Below are 10,704 nucleotides of genomic sequence, written 5' to 3' on the forward strand. Positions count from 1 at the left end.
CCGCGTTGGATAGTGTATTGGCGTTAATTTAATCATTTCATTAATCACTTATTTCCAACTGGTTTTTACTCCTTTCCTTGTATAATCATAATCTTTTAATTCATTTCATATGGTTGATGAAATATGGATTGTAGATACATTATAGCAGAAAAATGGTTAATAGTAGCATACTATGGTGGTATCGAAATTTTGTAGTACCTAGTACTTTCGTGTATCTATACACTTCATCAGGGTATATTACAAAGGGATTAACATGTGAAGGACGTCAATAACTTAAAAAAGTGAACAATAAAAGAAATGACAGGAACGCCTTATCCCCTAACAAGCTTGTTGACTGTGCTAGTTGCTGATAAGGTGTTCCTCTGAATACTTTTCATATTCACTTTCCCTTTACTTATTGCCGTCCTCCAACCGTAAATCACTTTCTACTGCACCTTGAAGAAGTGTATATTAAAATTCACGAAAGCGCCCTGTACAAAAATATTTAATTTTTTCTACTAGTTTTGCTCTCTCTCTCTCTCTCTCTCTCTCTCTCTCTCTCTCTCTCTCTCTCTCTCTCTCTCTCTCTCTCTCTCTCTCTCTCTGTAATTTGTCCTTACTTTTTTATATTGTTTACATATTTCCTTGTTTCTTTTCCTTACTGAGCTATTTTTTCCCTGTTGGAGCCCTTGGGCTTATAGCATCTTGATTTTCCAACTAGGGTTGTAGCTTGGCTAGTAATAATAATAATAATAATAATAATAATAATAATAATAACAACATACAATATATATATTCTCAACTAATTAATTATAATAACGTCTGTTCCTAAAAACTAGAAAAGTGTTTCGCGAAAATTAACGGAGATGTAATGGCATATAACTAACACAAACCTCATTTCCGATATGTATATCATGTAAACTATTTAGTCATAATTAAGTTGTTATCAGGATATCTTGAATTGGAGCATTACAGCACATAACTCCCAGGACCCTGGGTCCCGATTCCTTCAGTGAAAATATACTTTTATTTAAATATTCATAAAAGATATGAACAAACGAAGTAATCTGAACACAGAAACGTTTCTACACTTCTAATTTTGATAGTAAAATGATAGGTTTAGGTTATATGATACATAATTTTATTTTTATTGAAGTCTAACTACAATGTAAAGCTAGGGTTTATCAATTCAATGACTCGTAAATATAGTACAAATGATTGATTTATTATAACATACTATATATGTTTGCCGTGCAAAAGATCATTACAAATTCCAAGGCAAAAGTAAAATCTATAAACTAGAAAATCCCGGATTCTGAACAGATTTCCCCAAATCCAGTATCGAGACCAATTGGTTTTCAAGGCATTCCGAATCCTCGTTCCATTAGGCGTCTGTATAATTTATCTCCTCATGACGTGTTTGGTACCTGTTTGAGCACCATTAACTGACAGCTTCTATCCTTGATTAATATCCAAACCTCTGATGATAATATAATATCATATCATCTGGTTTGGTGGGAATTGGGAACATCTGTTCGCAGTTAAATGAGCGATTCAAGCATCCTCTCTTTAGGTTCAGTGAGCGTTCAAGCACATTGTATGTCGTCCATTTCAAGGGAAGAATTAGCATATGTGCGAATGTTTTGATGATTTAATTTAATGTGGTTTTAATTAATACACTTACATGTATCCCTTTCCTAACTGGGTTAGTAGTCTATATGAAATGTGGATTTGTCTTGTATGTAGATTTAATTTTCTATTATTCATATTAATTAGTGTTCCAATTATGGAAGATTTTATCTTCAGGAGATATATATTACTTACTCATTATTTCTAAGGGTATGTGAAAACGAGAAAGGAAGTTACGCTAAGAAGAATAAAGACTCCTGATGTCGTTCAATGGTACTTTTAATGTAGTTTACTAGTGGAATCTTATCAAAATAAAGCAGAACATAAGACAAAAAGAAATATGATCATTGGAATCCTATTACAATACACTAATAAATAATTCTCCCTTCGTTTGATAGCATTATCCCTTGGTGATCATCTAGAACGCAATATCGGATAGTTATTGATATGAAGCTTTCCAAGATCTCCCATTAAAGGATTCAGTAGTACTTCTCCCTTGGCAATATCTGTTGGAGCATTTCATAGAAGGGTTCTGATTCTGTTAATGAACTTTCGGAGGACTGATGATGTAATGTTGGAACTTCTTTGTCGCTATAAACAGGCAGTTCCTAATTTCAATTGAGAAAATGTTTACTCCATTAGAAGTCAAGGATGATATAGTTTTTATTATAATTTTACAAATTTTCATTTCCTTGGTAAAAAAAAAGGTAATTGGCCAATTTCCTTTTATACATATTTTGGTTACGTTTACTAATATATTTTCCGTTTCATCATGCATACTATGTCATTATAATATATCAACGTTAACAAAATGTACTATTGCATACACACAAACAGATGGGCACAGACGAACGCACAAGAGCGTTCGTCCTTCAAGAGGCAAATCTATCTTTTACGTCTGGATAAAATCCTTAGTTCTTTGCGTATATTTCTTGATTTCATCGGGCCTGGTCAAGATATGGGTAGAAAAATCTCCGTGTCACGTCTACAGTATAATTCTATTTAATATTTTGTTTAATGAGAAATATCAAATAATCAATTTGTTTGTTATTAAAAAAACAAGTCTATGGAGAACTAGAATACAAAATTTTTCAATTGAATTGTGTCTACTTTGTCTACAAAATTTATTAAACCCTTTTTAACCAAAATCTAATGAAAGAAAGTAATCGGATATACATATCATAAGCTAAACCATAAGGGACAAATTATTTAATTTTATTTTGATATGAAATAACTAGAAAGAACGAATATACAGTAAATTGACCTATATGTCCCCAATAGGATATAACTGCAAAAAATAGAGAAATTTACTATTAATTTTATCTTACTTTAAATATCATAGACTCCTTTAAGGAAGGACTGGAACGTCAAGACCTCGGGGTTTCTAACTTGAGTCTGAAAGATTAACTTGAGTCTAGACTAAAATGACTTCTAGAAGGGCTAGAAACACGTTCTCTGGATCAAAATGGGGGTTTTTGAGGATGGTGAGTTCAATAGTAACATTTTCAACACCACCTGGGGTCATCTTCAAGGTCTAAAGGTCATTTATCAAGGTCAAATTTGTGAATTTTGGTCATTTTTGCTTGTTTTTTGTGTGTAACTCATAAATGGTGAGAGATAGCTGATCATAATATGAGGCAAGTCTGCAGAGCTGTCCGAATTGTATATATATTGTCATATATCGTCCTTCAAGAAAGGACTGGAACGTCCCCTGATCGGGGTTTTTAACTTGAGTCTGAAGGATTAACTTGAGTCCTGGACTTAAATGACTTCTAAGAAGGGCTAGAAACACGTTCTCTGAGTCTAAATGGGGGTTTTTGAGGACGGTGAGTTCAATAGTGACATTTTCAACACCACCTCTGGTCATCTTCATCATCTTCAAGGTCAAAAGGTCATATTTCAAGGTCAAAATAGTGAATTTTGGTAATTTTTACTCGTTGTAATACAATATTTGACAATATATATTAAATTTGGACAGAACTACAGACTTGCCTCTTATTATAATCAGCCATCCCTCACCATCTATGAGTTACACACAAAAACGAGTAAAAATGACCAATGTTGAAAATGTTACTATTGAACTCACCATCCTCAAAAACCCCCATTTTGATCCAGAGAACGTGTTTCTAGCCCTTCTAGAAGTCATTTTAGTCCAGACTGAAGTTAATCTTTCAGACTCAAGTTAAAAACCCCGAGCAGGGGACGTTCCAGTCCTTCCTTAAAGGAGTCTATGTGAAATATCTACAGAGGAATGAAGAAGTCGATAGATCTATTATTTCTAAAGAAATCACATTTTCTCAATGCTATTTTTTTTTCTTTTGGAAAAGTGAATAACACCAACACAAAAGTGGAAGAGTATTTTAGACTAATCTTCCTAATTATTTATCAAAGTAATTTTCGTTCAATTTAAAGGATTGATGATTCTAATTTCGCTTTCATTGAATAAAAAAAAAAAATGAAATATTTTCAATAGTTATGTTTGTGTGTGAGACAAGAATATAAAAGATCATAAAGAGAATTCAAAGGCGGCAAGAGATTCCATCTTTTATCTATATCTTTTGATCTGATGAAAAATCTATCGGCCATATGCTAAGAGAAAATATAGGGCCTTCTTTATACCCTATGGAAAGTGTAGGGGAGCCCTATATTTTTCAGTGCGATGTTTAAAGCATCTTCTAGGAAAAGGTGTGGTTGGTATCCCTGCTGAGAGGGTGTCTGTTGTCCTCTAAACAGTTGGTATGCCGGAGAACCATTAGTTTACATTTGTGAGGGTAATTACTAAGTTGGGTACACGTGTGTCGCGCATTCCTGTTCTTTCAACGATTTACTGAGGACATATAGACAGTGGAAATGGCAGAAAAGGATGGTATAAGAGCAAGATATATAACTGCAAATGAGAAAACAATGCTGGTGACCTTGATAGAGGAAAGAAGCGACATTTTATTCAATAAGAGCCATGACTTCCGCATCATCCATCGGAAAAAAGCAGCACGGGAAGAAGTCACTAGCTTATTTAATGATGCTGGTTATGGACCACCAAGAAGCCAGCAACAGCTGAAGAAAGTCTGGGAGAATGCAAAAGGAAAGTAAGTATTCATAAACACATTAAAGTAATAGTACTTTTGACTCACTTCCTGCATACATAGGCAAGCATCAGCTTAGGGATTGGCGAGGGTGAGTTTTATTTAGACTATATGTAAGGAATAACATACTTTTCAAATGCTGAGCAAATAAATAATTCTCATTGCAGTTTGTACTATTCTTAATTTCAGACTTCATACTGGTTAGCCTAATTGTTTGGCTTTTATTCATAATTTAAGGCTATATACTGGTTAGCCTAATTGTTTGGTCTTAATTTCAGGCTATCTACTGGTTAGCCTAATTGTTTGGCTTTTATTCATAATTTAAGGCTATATACTGGTTAGCCTAATTGTTTGGTCTTAATTTCAGGCTATCTACTGGTTAGCCTAATTGTTTGGCTTTTATTCTTAATTTAAGGCTATATACTGGTTAGCCTAATTATTTGGTCTTAATTTCAGGCTATATACTTGTTAGCCTAATTGTTTGGCTTTTATTCTTAATTTAAGGCTATATACTGGTTAGCCTAATTATTTGGTCTTAATTTCAGGCTATATAATTGTTTGCCTTATTGCTTGGCTTTTTTTCTTAATTTAAGGCTATATACTGGTTAGCCTAATTGTTTGGTCTTAATTTCAGGCTATATACTGGTTAGCCTAATTGTTTGGAACAAAGATATTCATTTAACCACTTAACTGTTGTAAAAATTTCAGAGCAAAGAAACAGCATGCAGCCTATAAGCGAGAGACTATGAGGACAGGTGGTGGTGCTCCTCCTAAGCCTGAAGATGAAGAGACTGCTAAAATCCTTACTATCATAAGTGATGACCTTGATGGTGAGGAAAATGAACTGGACTGTGATGCACTTCAGAGTACTGGTAAGTCCTACTTTGATAATTCTACAGAGAGTTCTGCTTGGATGTTTTGCATATTTTACTGATTATCATACAAATGTTTTGTTTCTCTATTAATTTTTTCCCATAAAATTGAGAGGAAGTCACTTGTTTTACGCATATCCCCTACCTATCAATTTATAAAGAAGTTAAATTAGCTCCTATTTGGTAATATTCTTGTAAGTCGTAAGAAAGCATTCAATGTAGTTGAAATTATGGAAGAAAAGTTGTTTGTCTTGGCCTAAAATGTAAGGTTATAAAGGTGGAACTCTGTTGAATAAAAAAGGGGGCCTCGGGGCTACAGCCCCCTGCTAGGAAATAACCAATTTAGTGCCAGGTTAGGTAGGTGTTTTATGTTAGGTTAGTGCCCCAGACTAACCTAAAATACCTACCTAACCTGTCATTGAATTAATTTTCTAGGTGGGTGGCTGTGCACCCCACCCCCTTAGGTGCCAAGGGGGTCTAGGCAAATCCTTTCTTCTTGTCACATTTGGGATTATCTCAAATTTCACCATAACCTAACCTTTTCTGTGAATTAATAAACTTACTTAACAAGAATCGGTAATAGTATAGAACACCACGCTCTCCATTTACTCCAATATAATGTAATCGTGCAGTTCTCACCTTCTTGCACAGTAATTAGGTGGCTATTTAAATTCTGGGAAAGCAATAATTAGCAAGATATGTTGAAGAGGGGAGAAGGGGTTATAAAAAGAAAATAGCTCGGTTCCCTCACTAAACAACATGGAACTGACGTTAACATAGTCAACTAAACAGATCGTGATGCCAGCGTACATAAACAGAAGTTCGTGATGCCAGCATACATTTGATATAATGTATATTCAAAATATACTTAATCAAGAATTGTGATTACTCAAAAGTGTCACTATTTGTAAATTGCATATTTTAAGGACACTTTTGAGTAATTAATCCATTTTTAATTAAGTATATTTTGAATATACAGTAAATCAAATGTACGCTGGAATCACGAACTTCTGTTTATGTACGCTGGCATCACGAATTCTGTTTGGTTGACGATGTTGACATGTCAGTTCCAAGTCGTTTAGTGAGGAAACCGAGCTATATTCTTTTTATAACCCCTTCCCCCCTCTTCAACATATCTTGCTAATTATTGCTTTCCCAGAATTTAAATAACCCCCTAATTACTGTGCAAGAAGGTGAGAACTGCAGGATTCCATTATATCGAAGTAAATGGAGAGCGTGGTGTTCTATACTATTATCCAGGAATCAAGTCTAACATAGTGTGACCCACAACTGTGTAATTGTTAGGATTAGGTAAATCATTCATCACTTAAATATTTGCTTTACTTTTAGGGAATCTTTTATAGAATTGGGAGGAATTAGTAGCCCCACAGTTTGCAAAAGTAATGTTCTCCAGTACAATCATAGCATTACTTTTTTTTTTTTTTTTGTCTTTTCAGGACAACCAATTACTGTGATTGGTATCAGAAATGATGGGCAAAAATGTGAGATAATGTTTGATTCTCAAATAACGGCACAGCACACTAACAACTCTATACACTCCATCATAACACCTCCCAAACTCACCTCAACTGAATTCAACACAACACAGAGCACACCAGCTGGCAGTCTCCTCTCAAGAAGCTAACGTGACACAGGATACTCAAACAAACACCCCCACCTCTATACAGTTTAATGCCAGAGACACCCCTACAGAATACATACCAACACCTGGCCAATCAAATTTTACCTCAGCCCGAAAGTGCCGACGAACAACAAAGTTCACTCAGGAGGCCAGCTTTGAAGCGTCTCTTGAGATGCAACGGAAGGAGCATGAAAAGACAATGGAAAGCCTCAGCCTAGATATTGAAATTAAGAAAGAAAAACTAAAAAAAAAAATAAAAAGGAAAACGAAGATGCAAACCTTTGTGTCCAGGCTCATCAAATCTGGGTTGATGTGGACCAATATGCATAAATGATGGGTCAGCAAAAAAAATAAAGAAAATAAAAAACCGTATTCTATCAGTATTCAAGGGGTTTCATGGCTTATGGAATGCTTTTGTAATTATTATCAGAGTAAACAGAATACATTAATAAGATTGATAGTTGAATATATATATATATATATATATATATATATATTATATATATATATATATATATATATATATATATATATATTAAAAAAGGCCCATAAAAGAAACAAAGGAAATATAAATAAATCACTATATTTCGACTAATAAACATTGGCCATCTTCAGGATGTAATGTAAAAATGAGGAATACAGTGGACAGTGGCGGTTTATATAGGAAATCAAAAGGGTGTTTCCAATTGTTCTAAAGTTGCTATAAGTGCTCAAAGGATTAGCCAAATCTAATTACATCCTTTCAGCACTTATAACAACTTTAGAACAATTGGAAACATTCTTTTGCTTTCCAATATAAACCATCACTGTTCACCCTATTCCTCCTTTTTACTTTACATCCTGAAGAGGCCAATGTGTATTGGTTGAAATACAGTGATTCATTTATATTTCCTTTGTTTCTTTTATGGGACTTTTTGAAAAAAAAAAACATGTTAAACTGTTCGATTACAGTTATAAGCAAGACACGCACACACATATATACAGTGTATATATATATATATATATATATATATATATATATATATATATATATATATATATATATATATATATATATATATATATATATATATATATATATATATATATATGTGGGTTTTTAGAGTTTTTTTAAAGGAACATGAGGATGTCAACGCATAATAATAATAATAATAATAATAATAATAATAATAATAATAATAATAATAATAATAATAATAATAATAATAATAATAAGAGCAATCACATATTTCTGACTTTCGCTATCCATAATAGAAAATATCATGTTAATGTTAATGAGTTTTAAACCTAACAGAGAGAGAGAGAGAGAGAGAGAGAGAGAGAGAGAGAGAGAGAGAGAGAGAGAGAGAGAGAGAGAGAGAGAGAAATTAGGTTTCCCTTCTTGGTTATAGGAACTTTTGATACATAATTAATTTGGAAGTCCAACATCCATATACATAGCTTGACTCGGCATCTGAAATCCAATTAAGGTGTAAGCTGTTGATTTTATCATTTGGAGTAGCCATCTTTTTTTTCACTCTGGAATCGCTTTGAGATTTCACGGCCTTTTTCAGCCTTTGATAATGCGGCAGAGACATGAAAATAGGCTGGAATGACATTTACTGATGTTGCAGAATTTTTTATATAATATAACATATTACAACATTATATTATATTGTATTATATTTATACCCTATTTCATATCATAGATTCATAATTATAAACATTTGGAATTATATTTATTAATTTCCTAATCTATAATAATTAAAAGATACTTAAAGTTATTATGGTAAAAAAAAAATCTTTCCAAAATGAAAAAATAATCCTTAGGAAATAAATCTATCATTAGTATGAAGATTATTTCTTTTTACGAAGCAAAATATATAAGTATTCTTTTCTATGAACACGAAATATCCTACTGATATCATATCTGGTACGTGATACTTCGTCTCAGTAATGGTTATAAGATTAAAGACATTTCGAGGATGTGAGGTAAAAGTATGCAAAATTATAATGTTTAATTTTTCTGAGAGTATTAAACGATAATGAATATCTCGAGTATTGAATAGCGTGTTAAATGTTAATGCATTATAAAAGAAATGTTTATGATAACTAAAGGACATTATATTACTCAGTACCTTTATTACTTTTTGCGTCATGAAAGGAAGAGTATGTTTCAAATAATTTGTGCTTCAGAAGATTAAGAGTATTTCTTTAATATTTCAAGGCGTCTAAAGTAGAATTTGTATGCGAACAAGTGTTTAATAGCGTTAACGGGAAGACACAAACTACTTATAAAGCTGAAACATTGAAGAAATCCTTTGAAAAAAAGTTTTATATCCATCTCAGTCGATTTATATCCAACTCGGAAAAATAATTAAAAATATAGCAGATGTCACTTCGAAGGGAATATCTAATATGAATAGACAGATTAAACCGGTAAATCTCTCTCTCTCTCTCTCTCTCTCTCTCTCTCTCTCTCTCTCTCTCTCTCTCTCTCTCTCTCTCTCTATTATAAATAACACTGAATAAATATGGTCATATCTGTAATCCAAAAACTAGGTCAGAAATTCGTCCATTACAGGTTTTCATTTTACATGTGACATCGGAAATGTAATTTCAATATTTTCTAATGAAAATCGGGTAAATAAAGATTGTCTTCATTAAGCACAAAAGAGAAATGTACAATACTCACTACTACAAACGCAATCAATTTAAAATCATCAGTTTTAATTCGTCAGATAGGAAGTTCACATAGTCTACTATATCGTATAACTTTATACATGCTTATATATATATATATATATATATATATATATATATATATATATATATATATATATATATATATGGATAAACACACACATACATATATATATATATATATATATATATATATATATATATATATATATATATATATAATATTAACATATGTGTGTGTATTATTATTATTCAGTGTTACGCTACAACTCTAGTTGGAAAAGCAGGATGCTATAAGTCCAAGGAGCTTCAACAGGGAAAGTAGTCCAGTGAGGAAAGGAAACAAGGAAAAATCAAATATTTTAAGAAGCGTAACAACAATAAATGTCTCCCATATAAAGTATACAAACTTTAACAAAACAAGAGGAAAAGAAATAAGATAGAATAGTGTGCCCCAGGGTACTCTCAAGCAAGAGAACTCTAACCCAAGATAGTGGAAGACCACGGTACAGAGGCTATGGCACTACCTCAAGACTAGAGAACAATGGTTTGATTTTGAAGTGGCCTCCTAGAAGAGCTGCTTACCATAGCCAAAGAGTTTCTTCTACCCTTAGCAAGGGGAAAGGGTCCACTGAACAATTATAGTGCAGTAACCCCTTGGGTGAAGAAGAATTATTTGGTAATCTCAGTGTTGTCAGGGGTATGAGGACAGAGGAGAATGTGTAAAGAATAGGCCATACTATTCGGTGTTTGTGTGTAAGCAAATGGAAAATGAACCGTAACCATAGAGAAGGATCCAATGTAGTACTGTCTGGCC

At 32.8% G+C, this 10,704-nt stretch overlaps 1 pseudogene; it reads left to right on the top strand.

Annotated features, from left to right (window-relative positions):
- Positions 1-4,458: 4,458 nt before the first annotated feature.
- On the top strand, positions 4,459-7,535 carry LOC137654144 (uncharacterized; annotated as a pseudogene).
- The last annotated feature ends 3,169 nt before the right edge of the window (positions 7,536-10,704 follow it).

Source organism: Palaemon carinicauda, chromosome 15 (assembly GCF_036898095.1).
Source record: "Palaemon carinicauda isolate YSFRI2023 chromosome 15, ASM3689809v2, whole genome shotgun sequence".
In the NCBI taxonomy this organism is placed as follows: Eukaryota; Metazoa; Arthropoda; class Malacostraca; order Decapoda; family Palaemonidae; genus Palaemon; species Palaemon carinicauda.